Raw genomic sequence first — 14,413 nt, 5'->3', positions numbered from 1 at the left:
CTTGTCATTCTTGACATAAAAATTGTACTTCTTAGAAGTTTTCCCCAAGATACACCTTCAATAATATAAAAAAACATGTGCACAAGATTGTTCATTGCAACACTATTTGTAATTGCTGTCTAAATGCCCAAATGTAACTATATAAAATAACTGAAGTATGGTACAGTCCAATACAATGGAGTACTATAAAACTATATAAAAATACAATGATATCTATCAACTAATATGAGGTAATTTCCAGAATATATTCTTAAGTAAAAAAAAAGAAAATTACAAAACAGTATCTATAGCAGCAATTCTAAAAATGTAGTCCACACACACCTGTGGGGGCCCTGAGACACTTTCAGGTACTCCATGAGATTATTAGATTTTCCTAATAATACTAAGCCATATTTTGCCTTTTTTTCATTGCATTGATGGTGAAAAGCAATGAGGTTAAAAACTATTGAGGCCATCGCAAGTCAAGGATGTGGCAAACTCTTTACCACAACCAAACTCATTGGTTCAAGAAAAAAAAAAGATTTCACTTAACTATGTCCTTAATGAAGTAGTAAAAATTAGTAATTTTATCAAAACTTGATCTGAATACATGTCTTTTTAATATTCTGTATTTCTAAATGGAAGTACACATGAAACACTTCTGATACAGGGTATGAGATAGTTATCTCAAGGAAAAGTACTTCTGTTATTGTTTGAGTTACAAGCTGAGCTAACCACTTTTTTATGGAACAACAGTCTTACTTGAAATAACAACTGATAGACAAACTATTATTATTCAGATATGGGTGTTTGACTTTTTTCCCTCAAATATGAATGAAGTGAGTCTATTATTTCAGGTAAAACAACTGATAGTATATGTTGCTAATGGTAAAATTCAACTTTCAAGAAAAAAATAGAATTTTGAAAAAGTGCCATCCAATACTGTGAGCTTTTAAGTTTTCTTGTATTTAAAGACTTCTCTGATGGGGTTAGAGATTATTTCAAATCAAGTAATCTTAGATACTGTACAATAAAACATGTAAACATTTGAAATACCTACAAATTTCAGTGAATTATTATTTTCCAAATGACCAAAGCATGTTATAAAATCATGCATGGCAAAGTATAAGATATATTAATGGATTTTATTGTAACACAGTTTACAAAGTTTATTGACATGGTTTCAGATTCCACACTGCAATCAATATTTAAGAAATTAGTGCTATTGAGTTTTAGGGTTAGTACCAAAGACAAAATTACCTGAAAAGACTTAAAATACTCTTCTCTTTTCCAACTACATATCTGTTAGTGGCCACATGTTCATTATATACTTCTACCAAAATAATATACTACAAGAGATTACTTGAAGAAATAGATCGTCACTTCCAGCCAAGATGGAGGCATAAGTAGATATATTTTCCCTCCTCACATAACTAAAATAAAGACAACAACAAATTTAAAGACAAAAAATAAGCAGAACTGCCAGAAAATTGAACTGTACAGAAGTCCAACAACCAAGGAGTTAAAGAAGAAATATTCATTCAGAGCGGTAGGAGGGGTGCAGTAGGATGGGCAGCTGGGGTGGAGAGGACTTGCAGCAAGGTGGCAGCTGGCAGGCTGGAGAAGGCAGTGACTGGTGGAGCAGGTGGTCCCACATTTGCATGTGGATAAACCAAGAGGAACAACTGGGGAGTAAGACAGACTGCGAAACCTAGGGTACCAGTGTGGGGAAATAAAGCCTCAAAACCTCTGACTGGATAAACCTGTGGGGGTTAAAGTGGCAGGAGAAACTCCCAGTCTCAAAGGAAGGTTTTGTTGGAGGGACCCACAGGGCCCTAGAACGTACACAAAACCACCCACCTGGGAATCAGCAACAGAAGGGCCCAATTTGCTTATGGGTAGCAGAGGAAGTGACTGAAAGCCAGCAGAGAGCTGAGTAAGCAGCATTGTTCCCTCTTGGACCCCTCCCTGACATACGCACCACAAATGAATCTACCCTGGCCAATACCTAAGTGTCTGCCCCTTACTACATAACAGGCACACTGAGACAAAAAATATGGCCCAAATAAAAGAACAGATCAAAGCTCCAGATAAAAATACAACTAAGTGATGAAGAGATAGCCAGCCTATCAGATGCAGAGTTCAAAAACGCTGGTAACCAGGATGCTCACAGAAATGACTGAGTATGGTTACAAAATAGAGGAAGAAGTAAAGGCTATGTAAAGTGAAATAAAGGAAAATGTACAGGGAACCAACAGTGAAGGGAAGGATACCAGAACTCAAATCAACAGTTAGGAACCGAAGGAAGAAATAAGCATTCAGCCAGAACAGAATGAAGAAACAAGAATTCAAAAATACAAGGAGAGGCTTAGGAACCTCCTGGACATCTTTAAATGTTCCAACATCTGAATCATAAGGGTGCCAGAAGGAGAAGAGGAAGAGCAAAAAATTGAAAACTTTTTTGAAAACATAATGAAGGAGAACTTCCCTAATCTGACAAAGGAAATAGACTTCCAGAAAGTCCAGGAAGCTCAGAGAGTCCCAAAGAGGTTGGACCCAAGGAAGTACACACCAAGGCACATCATAATTACATTACCCAAGATTAAAGAGAAGGAGAGAACCTTAAAAGCAGCTAGTAAAAAGGAGCCCCAGCTGATGTAGCTCAGTGGATTGAGCGTGGGCCTGTGAACCAAAAGGTCACCAGTTTGATTCCCAGTCAGTGCACATGCTTGGGTTGTGGGCCAGGTCTCCAGTATGGGGCACTTGAGAGGCAAGTACACATTGATATTTCTTTCCCTTTCTTTCTCCCTCCTTTCCTTCTCTCTAAAAATAAATAAATAAAATCTTTTTTAAAAAAAAGAGAGAAAAAGGAGATAGTTACCTACAAAGGAGTGTCCATAAGACTGTCAGCTGATTTCTCAAAAGAAATCTTACAGGCAAGAGTGACTTGAAAGAAGTATTCGAAGTCATGAAAGGCAAGGACCTATAATGAAGATTACTCTGTCCAGCAAAGCTATCATTTAGAATGGAAGAGCAGATAAAGTGCTTCCAAGATAAGGTCAAGTTAAAGGAGTTCATCATCACCAAGCTCTTATTATATGGAATGTTAAAGGGACTGATCCTAGAAAAAGAAGAAGATAAAAAATGCAAACAGTAAAGTGTCAACAAACTCGCAACTATCAACAACTGAATCTAAAAAAACAAAAATGAACTAAGCAAACAACTAGAACAGGAACAGAATCACAGAAATAGAGATCAGTTGGAGGGTTATCAGTGCGAAGGGGGAGGGGAGAGAATGGGGGAAAAGATACAGGGAATAAAAAGCATAAATGGTAGGTACAAAATAGACAGGAGGAGGTTAAGAGTAGTATAGGAAACAGAATTCAAAGAACTTATATGTGTAACCCATAGACATGAACTTAGTGGGGGGAATGATGGTGGGAGGGTGTCTACCAGGCAGAGGGAAATAAAGGGGAGAAAAAATGGGACAACTGCAATAGCATAATCAATAAAATATATAAAAAAAAGAAACAGATTGAGAATCTAGCCATATTCTATTAAATTAGACAATTAAAGAAATTTTTTAAAATGTAAATCAATTTCTTTTATTTTTTGTTTGAGAAAGTGCAGTTATTTTCATAAAAATATGCTTACATTTCAGGAGCTTATTGTTGTTAATTTTAAGTAAACTAATAAACATTTTTATAATTTTTCAATTTTAATTTCTAATGCATTAAATATATAGATATAGTCCACATAAACAAAAAGTTTGTGGCTCTTCAGTAACTTTTAATAGTCTGAAGAGGCCTAGAGACTTAAAATTTTGAGAACTGCTGATCTATAATGTACTACCTATTGTATATTAAAGAAATATACATATACATCTTTTCTTTCTTTCTTTTTCTTTTTTTTTTGTAAAATCAAAACAGAAAGGGAACACTACAAACCAATGATGTTGGTGACTGTATGGTGAGAAGAGCTTGCAGGAGTGACACTTCTCTAGGTAAATAAACCTTCCAATTAGTACTGATTTTGGAACCACACTAATGTTTTAAATACCAAAAAGTAATAATAAAACCAAAAGGATGTGGAGAAACTATAAAATGGTATATAAATTATAACTGCATTTCAATATAAAAACAGTCACTTTGAAAAGGGTAGAAAATACAGCTAACTCAAGTAACTTTTTAAAAAGGTTTTTTAATTTATTATTTAGACAGAGAGGGAGGGAGGGAGAAAGACAGGGAGAAAAACATCAATGTGCGGTTGCCTCTTGTGCACCCCCAGAAAGGGACCTGGCCTGTGACCCAGGCATGTGCCCTGAGTGGGAATTGAACATGTGACCTTTTGGTTTGCAGGCCGGCACTCAATCCACTGAACCACACCAGCCAGGGCTCAAGTAACTTTTAAACTCAGTATTTTGACCTTATACCCTCAGACTAAAGAAAAAAAACAAATGGATACTGAATTATAATAGTAGGTTTGCTCTTTGCAGAGACATGTCTGGTATATCCTAAGACTGAACAAGTACTAATTATCTTCAGAGTAATGGGAAACAGATTTCTCACTGTTAAAAAAGAGAATTATAATTGTGAAAAGTGGAAAGACTGAAGTGAGTCCTGTGGTGTTGGACTGAAATGTATCAGTGTGAATGCAAGGTTTTCAACATATAGGCACGGGGGTGTGGGGGTGTGAGTGTGTGGGTGCATGTGTGCATTCCACCTCTGTCCACTGAGAGGACCCAGAAGTAATGATACTCCAGTAGTAATAAGCACATGTGGAACCCATGTCTTAGTTTCTAAATACTGTTCTATACTGAAAATGACTAGGGCTTTTGGAGAAATGATTGGTTCCAAGTCTGGGGCAGGGAAAATCAGTGTGAGCCTGGGAAGTCCTCAAAGAACAAGGGAGTTGAATCAAAAGGACAAGGAGATCAGTTTGAGGAACTCCCACTGGCCAAACATGAGACAATCTGAGCATCAACATAAATAATATTATAATAGTACATAATTAGTTATAATCCACTGAATAAAAGAGCTCCATAAATCCACAGGGATATAAATAAATAAGCAAATGGGAAAGGAGAAACTCTTCTGTACAGTAGAACACCAACAAGTAATAAAAAGAAATGATGGTGTTAGAAATCACCACTTGATAAATATATTAATATTTCATTCAAGCTATTATCATAATGGATTAGATACCATCTTTAAAATTTTTTTTTATCGATTGAATTTTAGAAAGAGAGGAAAGGTGAGAGAAAGGGAAAGAAACATCAATTTGTTGTTCCACTTCATTATGCATTCATCAGTTGATTCTTGTATGTGCCCTGACCAGGAATCAAACCTGCAAACTTAGCATATGGAGACAACATTTAACTAACTGAGATACCAAGCCAAGGCTAGACACCATTTTAACAAGTAATCAAGGTTAACATTGCTCAGTAAGGTAGAAATGTTCAACCACTGTGCTGCAAGAATTTTTAAAACATGCAATACCTGACTATTTAGTCCGAAGCACTGATCTCTTTCCCTTAGATCGTCAAGTAAAAACATGACAACAGCCAGCGTAATAGCTGTCTGGTGCCCTGTCTTGAACCATAAATATGTAGATAATATAATAGAGTTGCATCTTATTGATCACACTGCATTATAAGGTTGCATCCGATTGGTTAATTCTTGGTACCAGAAAACCTTATCTTATATACAAGTATAGGCACTTGACTTTTTAAAAAGTCATGCTGGAGCAAAAAGGGTAGATAATTACCATTATTATTTTCTTTTGTGAATTAATCAGAATTACACCTATTTTTTGTCATAGCTGCAAACATATAATATTTTTTGGTATGCCACAGAATTTTAGTAATTAGTTTATGTGTGCCATAAGACAAAAAAAGCTGAAAATAGCTGTAGTAAAGGTAGAAGTCAACAGTGAAATTATCTGCCACCTAGTATGATGCACTGAGGACATAATGTCACTTTTGTGATGTATCTGTCAAAAATGCACAGCCTCAATCTAAATATGAGGAAACATGAGACAATGCCAAAGTGGGGGTCATCCTAAAAATAACAGGTCTTTACTCTTCAAAAATGCCAAGGTCATGAATGACAAAGACAGACTGTTCCAGATTAAAGGAGACTAATGAGACAGGCCAACTAAATACAACATGTGATCCTGGATTGGCTCTTATTCTAGAAATTTTTGCTTTCTTATGAAAGACATTATCTGACAACTAGCAAATTATGAATCTGGTCTGTATATTGAGTAATAGCAGAATATCAATGTTGGTTTCCTAATTTTGATAATTATGTAAGAGGATGTCCTTATTCTTAGAACCCAAGGGGCAACATATCTGCAACTTATTATCAAATGATTCAGGAAAAAAAAACATATACGTGGGAAGTGAATGTGCATGTGTGTGAATACAAAATAATGAACCAGCCCTGGCTGGTGTGGCTCAGTGGTTGAGTGCCGGCCTGCAACTCAAAGGGTTGCTGATTTGATTCCCAGTCTAAGGCACAAGCCTGGGTTGTGGGCCAGGTCTCCAGTGGGGTCATGCCAGAGGCAACCACACGTTGATGTTTCTCTCCATCTCTTTCTCCTTCCCTTCCCCTCTCTAAAAAATAAATAAATAAAAACTTAAAAAAAATAAAGTAAATAAATAAATACAATAGTGAACCAAATCTGTGGAATCTGGGCAGTGAAAAGTATATAAGAGTTCTTTGTACTATTCTTACTACTTTTTTTGTAAGACTGAAATTACATCAAAATTCAACATCATAAAAGTAAATGAGGGAGTAAAGAAATTCTAACACACGTAATAACATGAATCAACCTTGGAAACATTATGCTAAGTGAAATACCAGACTCAAAAAGAAAAAATAGGGTAGAATTCAACTTATACGAGGGGCCTAGAAAGATCAAGCTCATAGAGACAGAAAGTAGAATAGGGGTTGTCAGGGCCTGGGAGAGGGAGGAATAGGGAGTTTTTGTTTAATGGGTGCAGAGTTTCAGTTTGGCAGGATGAAAAAAGTTCTGGAGCTGGTAATAGTTGATGATGGCTGCCCAACAGTGTGAATGTACTCAGTACCACTGAATTGTACACTTAAAAAATAAAAATAAAAAATACAATAAATATTAAATCAACAATAATAATAATGGTAATCTTTATGTATTCTTACCACACATACAAAAAAAGTAAATGAGGATTGACAGCCACAGATTTACGCTTTAGCCCCACAGCATCACCCCCACTTCCCCAGAACTAATTACAACTGCAGTTTCATCCTACAAAAGCATTTAAGAACCAGAGATCTTGTAACATCTTGCCAATCAAAGTGAGAACAGCCTATTTAAATAATAGTGATAAGCTGGCTCAGGAGGTAATTTTAATTACTACAGTAGTTGGCCAACAGCCTGTTTGCAGGGTAACACTTCCCAAAGATGCTGGTGACACTGAGAAATCACGCATTTTGCAAGCCTTTTTCTTTTGCACTCTGTGACCTTTACAGTGTGAACACGAAAAATAAAACAAAGTAAAATAGCTAATTTATGCAGTTTAAGTTCTGGCACCAGCCTGACCTGAAGTGGGTTCACATACTCATCTAGGTTACTCATTATTGTTTTATAGTATAAGCAATGGTAAAGTATTTTCTATACTTTAAGAATTTGTAGTAGAGTGTCAAATATCAGGCACAATAAATTTTGTCTTATTTTTCGACAAATGTAAAATACCAAGTGAAAAAATCATTTCCGTTTTCATAGGCACAGTGAAATTTCAGGGCTTTAATTTTTAAACCCTATTAATCAGACTCTGCCTCTAATTCATTCTGCAGAAAACTGCAAAGTTCATCTTCCTAAAGTGTAAAATTGTCATCATTTCCCACAGAATAAGGCCCTGACCCTGCCTCAGTATAGTCATTTGATCTTAATATACCTTTTGAGGTTTGCCTTCTATGATTCACTCCTTCTGTATCCATCAGATTAGTCCACCAAATCTTAAAATAAACCCCCCAAAAGTGTAACTGGGGATCAAAGAGTACAGCCAAGACTTTAGATATACATTGTTGTCCTCTCACCAGCTTTGAACAAAAGGGTTCTTTTTCCTCACATTTTTATCAACTCCACTTCCTTCAGTTTTTGAAACTCACTGAACTACTCCTCTTTTCTCCTCCTTTGAACTCCTGGCACATTCATCTACTTTGCATACTTCACACAAACCAGCTTAAAACTTTGCAAACAGAATCCACTCAAGAATATTAGTCAGTATCTGTCAAGTGAATAATATCACTATTTCAGTTCATGTGTAAAACCTGTAAATGTACCTATAGCCAGATGCCGAGGATAGGCAGCTTTTTTTTCTTTAATTTAAGAAATAACACCCATTGCCTTTTATGATGATAAAAGTGAAAGAATTCAAGCTCATTGCAAAAAATTTGCAAGAGAGTAAGAAGCCATATCCCCTTAACCCCAGCATAGGCATTATTTACATTTAAGGCTACAAATAGGCCATCTTTTTTTTTTTTAATAGTTGTTCAAGTACAGTTTTCTGTCCTTTACTCTCATCCCAGCCCACCCACCCATCCTTCCCCACCTCCCTCCCAATTCCACCCTCCCCGAGTTTTTGTCCATGTGTCCTTTATATTTGTTCCTGTAAACCCTTCCCATTCTCCCTTGAAATTCCCTCCACTCTCCCCTCTCCCCTCTAGTCACTGTCAGCCTGTTCTCTATTTCAGTGTCTTTGGTTATATTTTACTTGTTTCTTTGTTTTGTTGTTTAGGCTCCTGTTAAAGGTGAAATCATATGATATTTGTCTTTCACGGCCTTGCTTATTTTGCTTAGCATAATGCTTTCCAGCTCCTTCCATGCTGTCACAAAGAGAAGGAGCTCCTTATTTCTTTCTTCTGCATAGAATTCCATTGTGTAAACGTACCATAGTTTTTTGATCCATTCATTTACTGATGGGCACCTAGGTTGCTTCCAGCACTTGGCTATTATAAATTGTACTGTTATGAACATTGGGGTGCATAGGTTCTTTTGGATTGGTGTTTCAGGGTTCCTAGGATATAATCCTAGCAGTGGAATTGCTGGGTCAAAAGGCAGATCCATTTTTAGTTTTCTGAGGAAATTCCATACTGTTTTCCATAGTGGTTATACCAGTCTTCAATCCCACCAACAGTGCACTGGGGTCCCCTTTTCTCCACAACCTCTCCAACACTTGTTTGTTATTTTGTTTATGATGGCCATTCTTACTGGTGTGAAGTGGTATCTCATTGTGGCTTTAATTCGCATCTCTCTGATAGCTAGCGATATTAAGCATCTTTTCATATGTCTTTGGATCCTCTATGTGTCCTCCTTGGAGAAGTGTCTGTTCAAGTCCTTTGCCCATTTTTTAATTGGGTTGCTTGTCTTCTTAGAGTGAAGTCATGTAAGTTCTTTATATATTTTGGAGATTAAACCCTTGTCTGAGGTATCATTGGCAAATATGTTTTCTCATACAGTTGGTTCCCTTTTTAGTTTAGGACTGTTTCCTTTACCCATGCAGGAGCTTTATATTTTGATGAAATCCCATTTGTTTATTCTTTCCTTTATGTCCCTTGCTCTAGGGGACATATCAATAAAAATGTTGCTGTGTGAAATATCTGAGATTTTCCTGCCTATGTTCTCCTCTAGGACTTTAATAGTGTCACATTTTATATTTAAGTCTTTTATCCACCTTGAATTTATTTTTGTATATGGTGTAAGTCAGTGCTCGAGTTTCATTTTTTTGCAAGTAGCTGCCCAGTTCTCCCAATGCCATTTTTTGAAGAGGCTATTTTTACTCCATTTTATGTTGCTGCCCCCTTTGTCAAATATTAATTGACCATAGAGACTTGGGTTTATTTCTGGGCTCTCTGTTCTGTTCCACTGGCCTATGTGCCTGTTTTTATGCCAGTACCAGGCTATTTTGATTACAGTGGCCTTGTAATACAGTTTAGTATCAGGTATTGTGATCCCTCCTACTTTACTTGTCTTTCTCAAAATTGCAGCAGCTATTCTGAGCCATTTATGGTTCCATATAAATTTTTGAAGTGTTTGTTCTATGTCTGTGAAATATGTCATTGGTACTTTAATAGGTATTGCATTTAATGTGTACATTGCTTTGGGTAGTGTGGACATTTTGATGATGTTAATTCTTCCAATCCATGAACACGGTATATGTTTCCATTTGTTTGCGTCTTCCTTGATTTCTTTCTTCAGTGTTATGTAATTTTCTGAATATAGGTCTTTTACCTCTTTGGTTAGGTTTATTCCTAGGTATTTTATTTTTCTTTTTGCTATATCGAATGGGATTTTTTTCTTGATTTCTGCTTCTGCTGTTTCACTGTTGGTTTACAAAAATGCCTTTGATTTCTGAATATTGACTTTGTATCCCATTGTTTTGCCAAATTCATTTATTAGCTCAAGCAGTTTTTTGGCCAAGTCTATAGGATTTTCTATGTACACTATCATGTCATCTACAAACAGTGACTGTTTTGTTTCTTCCTTTCCGATTTGGATGCCTTTTATTTCCTTTTCTTGTCTGATCACTGTGGCTAAAACTTCCAATTCTATATTGAATAGAAGTGGTGAAAGTAGACAACCTTGTCTTGTTCCTTATCTTAGTGGAAAAGATTTTAATTTTTGCCCATTGAGTATGATGTTGGCTGTAGGTCTCTCAGATATGGCCTTTATTATGTTGAGGAATGCTCCCTCTATTCCCACTTTGCTGAGTGTTTTTATCATAAATGGGTGCTGTACCTTATCAAATGCTTTTTCTGCATCTATTGATATGATCATGTGGTTTTTGTCTTTGCTTTTGTTTATGTGATGTATTACATTTACTGGTTTGCGAATATTGTACTATCCTTGCATCCCTGGGATGAATCCCACTTGGTCATGGTGTGTGATCTTTTTAATGTATTGTTGGATGTGGTTTGCCAATATTTTGTTGAGGATTTTAACATCTATGTTCATCAGCAATATTGGCCTGAAGTTTTCTTTCTTTGTTGTGTCTTTATCTGGTTTTGGGATTAGGATGATGCTGGCCTCATAAAAAGAGTTTGGGAGTCTTCCATCTCTTTGGATTTTTTTAGAATAGTCTGTGAAGGATAGGGGTTAGCTCTTCCTTAAATGCTTTATAGAATTCTCCTGTGAAACCATCTAGTCCAGGGCTTTTGAGTGTCGGGAGTTTTCTGATTACTGCTTGAATTTCATTTGCTGTTATTGGTCTGTTCAGGCTTTCTGCTTCTTCTTTATTGAGTTTTGGAAGATTATATTTTTCTAGAAATTTGTCCTTTTCACCTAGGTTTTCAAATTTCTTGGCATACAGTTCTTCGTAGTAATTTCTTACAATCCTTTGTATTTCTGTGGTGTTAGTTGTAATCTCTCCTCTTTCATTTCTGATTGTGTTTATTTGGGTCTTCTCTCTTTTTTTCTTGATGAGTCTGCTTAAAGGCTTGTCGATTTTGTTTATCTTTTCAAAGAACCAGCTCCTGGATTCCGTGATCCTTAGAATTGTGCTTTTAGTTTCTATGTCATTTAATTCTGCTCTCATCTTGGTTATTTCCTTCCTTCTACTTGCTCTGGGCTGTCTTTGTTGTTTTTCCTTGAGTTCTTGTAGACGTAGGGTTAGGTTGTTTGTTTGAAATGTTTCTATCTCTTTTAGGAAGGCCTATATCACTATGAACTTCCTTCTCAGGACTGCCTTCTCTGTGTCCCATAAGATTTGGGTTGTTGTGAGTTCATTTTCATTTGTTTCCAGAAACTTTTTGATTTTTTCCCTAATTTCATTCTTGGCCAATTCATTGTTTAATAGCATGCTATTTCATCTCCATGATTTTGAGTGTTCTGGGTTTTTTTTCCTTGAGGCTGGTTTCTAGTTTTAGTCCCTTGTGATCCCAGAAAATGCTTGGTATGATTTCAATTTTCTTGAATTTGTTGAGGCTTGTTTTGTGTCCTATCATGTGGTCTATCTTTGAAAATGTTCCATGTGCATTTGAAAAGAATGTGTATTTAGCTTCTTTGGGATGAAGGGATCTATGTATATCAGTTAAGTCCATTTCATTTAGGGCATTGTTCAATGCCACAATATCTTTGTTGATATTTTGTTTGGAAGATCTGTCCATTTTTGATAGTGGGGTGTTAAAATCCCCCACTATAATTGTATTGCTGTCAATATCATTCCTGACGTCCTCTAAGATTTTCTTTATGTATTTGGGTGCTCCTATGTTGGGCGCATATATATTTACTATGTTTATGTCTTCTTAGTGGATTCTTCCCTTGAGTGTTATAAAGTGACCTTCTGGGTATCTCTTTATGGCCCTTTTTTGAAGTCTGTTTTGTCTGATATGAGTATGGCTACCCCAGCTTCTTTTTCCTGTCCATTTGCTTGGAAAATTTGTTTCCAGCCCTTCACTTTCAGCCTGTGTAGATCTTTTGTCCTGAGGTGGGTCTCTTGTAGGCAGCATACATGTGGGTCACTTTCTTATCCATTCAGCTATTCTATGTTTTTTTGATTGGAGCATTTAGTCCATTTACATTTAAGGTTATTATTGATAGGTACTTATTCATTGCCATTTACGTACCTGTGTTCCTCTCTCTCTCTCTTTTCCTTCCTTTCCTTAAAGAAAAATGTGGAATGCTTCACAAATTTGCATGTCATCCTTGCACAGGGGCCACGCTAATCTTCTCTGTATCATTACAATTTTAGTATATGTGCTGCCAAAGCAAGCACCAAATAGGCAATCTTGATGCAACAGATAAAGCTGAATCTTAGAAGTATACAATTTTATTTTTGTTTTGTTTTGTTTCTGTGGACTTTAAAATAATGTCTGAAGTGGATGTAGATTAAGTGTGGGTCTAGAGGACCCCAGGTAAAAGAAAATACACCTTCAATTTTACTAACTTGAAAGGAAGAGTACAAGTTCTTTTTTGCATGCCTGCAAAATTTCTCAGCTCTATTTCTCAAGAACAATTAATACCTGGGAATGACTACTCTGTGTGAGTAGGGATGGCAAGGGGCAAGATGACACATTCTAATCCTACTGCTAAATCAACATGGAATGAATGGAAATTTCCTATTTCAGTATTTTAAGTTTTTTATTTCTAGCTTAGACCACTTATTAGCAGTTAAGGATTCTTTAACAATAACTTAAGTTTTCCTTACACAACTTGAAGATGAACAAACAAAGTTTATGTTTTTTCTGGACTACATTTTATTTTTGCATTTTTTTATGCAGAAATGATTTGATTACAATTTGGAAAATAATAAGAGGTGAATTTTGGGTGGTGGGTGAGGAAGAACTAGGAAGAGCAAGAGTATGTTTAAGTTCTATTAGAGAGGAATCTATTTCTAGACAACACTGTTAGTATGAAAAATGGGGACATTATTTTGTGAACTGGCTTTCAAAGTTACACAGAAGGACTTGTATTTCAAACTGAGGACATCTCAAGAATTCTTTGAGACTCAACAAAATAATGATGACACAGGCAAAGCAAAGCACTGTGGTTACAGAATCATTAGTCCTTTTGGAAAACATACTTTTTGATCAGACAAATAAGAAGTGACAAGTGACTAATCAAGTAGAAGTCTGTGTAGGCTTTGCTGTATTCTTTCCCATAAGAAACTGTTAGGATGAACATATTTTATTAGATGAAAGCCAAGTGAACTTAACTCAAGAAATGTAGACCCCATTTTTCAAACAGTTGTTTCAGTCAGTTTTTTAAACTACTGGTAAATGGGATTCTTGTGAAACACAAAATATTTAGGACAAATCAAAGATTTGTGATTTCCAATGAGGGATAATGTCTCAAAAAGTTATGAGAGAGAGAGGACAAGAGAGGAAGGAAAGAAGGAAACAAAAGGGAGGGGAGAGAAAAAGAGGGGAGGGGACGGAAGGGAGAAGGAAAAGATAGCATCAAATAATCTACCTGACAATTCTACTTTTACAAACCTAATGGTCAGAATGTTATGTCTTAAAACTTTGTATTAAGGTTCATTTGTGTTTTTATATTACCATCAAGCAGTTCTGGCTGGAAATAACTCCTTACTGGATGTATCAAATTTTTTAAAATTATATTTATTGATTATGCTGTTACAAAGTTGTTCTGACTTTCCACGTTTAGCCCCACCCCCTCTACCAAGCAACACCCACTCCCCAAGGCAATCCCCTCCCCAGTAATTGTTCATGTAAATACCTCATGCAAGTAAGTTCTTTGGCTACTCCATTACCTATACTACATTGTACATCCCCATGGCTATTCTGTAACTACCTATTTGTACTTCTTAATCCTCTCACCTCTTTACCCACTGTCCCACACACCCCTTCCATCTGGCAACCATCAAAACGCTCTCCATGTCCATGATTCTGCCTCTGTCATTCTTGTTTGCTTTGTTTGTTTTTTAGATTCAATT

The 14,413-nt window shown here is 36.2% G+C and overlaps 1 non-coding gene across 1 annotated transcript; it reads right to left on the bottom strand.

The window, feature by feature from the left end:
• Window positions 1-12,626: 12,626 nt before the first annotated feature.
• LOC123826505 lies at window positions 12,627-12,733 on the bottom strand. The gene has a single exon (XR_006787070.1). It is a non-coding gene; the product is annotated as a U6 spliceosomal RNA (small nuclear RNA).
• Between the last annotated feature and the right edge of the window lie 1,680 nt (window positions 12,734-14,413).

Source organism: Phyllostomus hastatus, unplaced genomic scaffold (assembly GCF_019186645.2).
Source record: "Phyllostomus hastatus isolate PE091 unplaced genomic scaffold, TTU_PhHast_1.1 phas_contig_80, whole genome shotgun sequence".
NCBI classification, from domain to species: Eukaryota; Metazoa; Chordata; class Mammalia; order Chiroptera; family Phyllostomidae; genus Phyllostomus; species Phyllostomus hastatus.
This window is presented reverse-complemented; position numbering and strand designations above follow the sequence as displayed.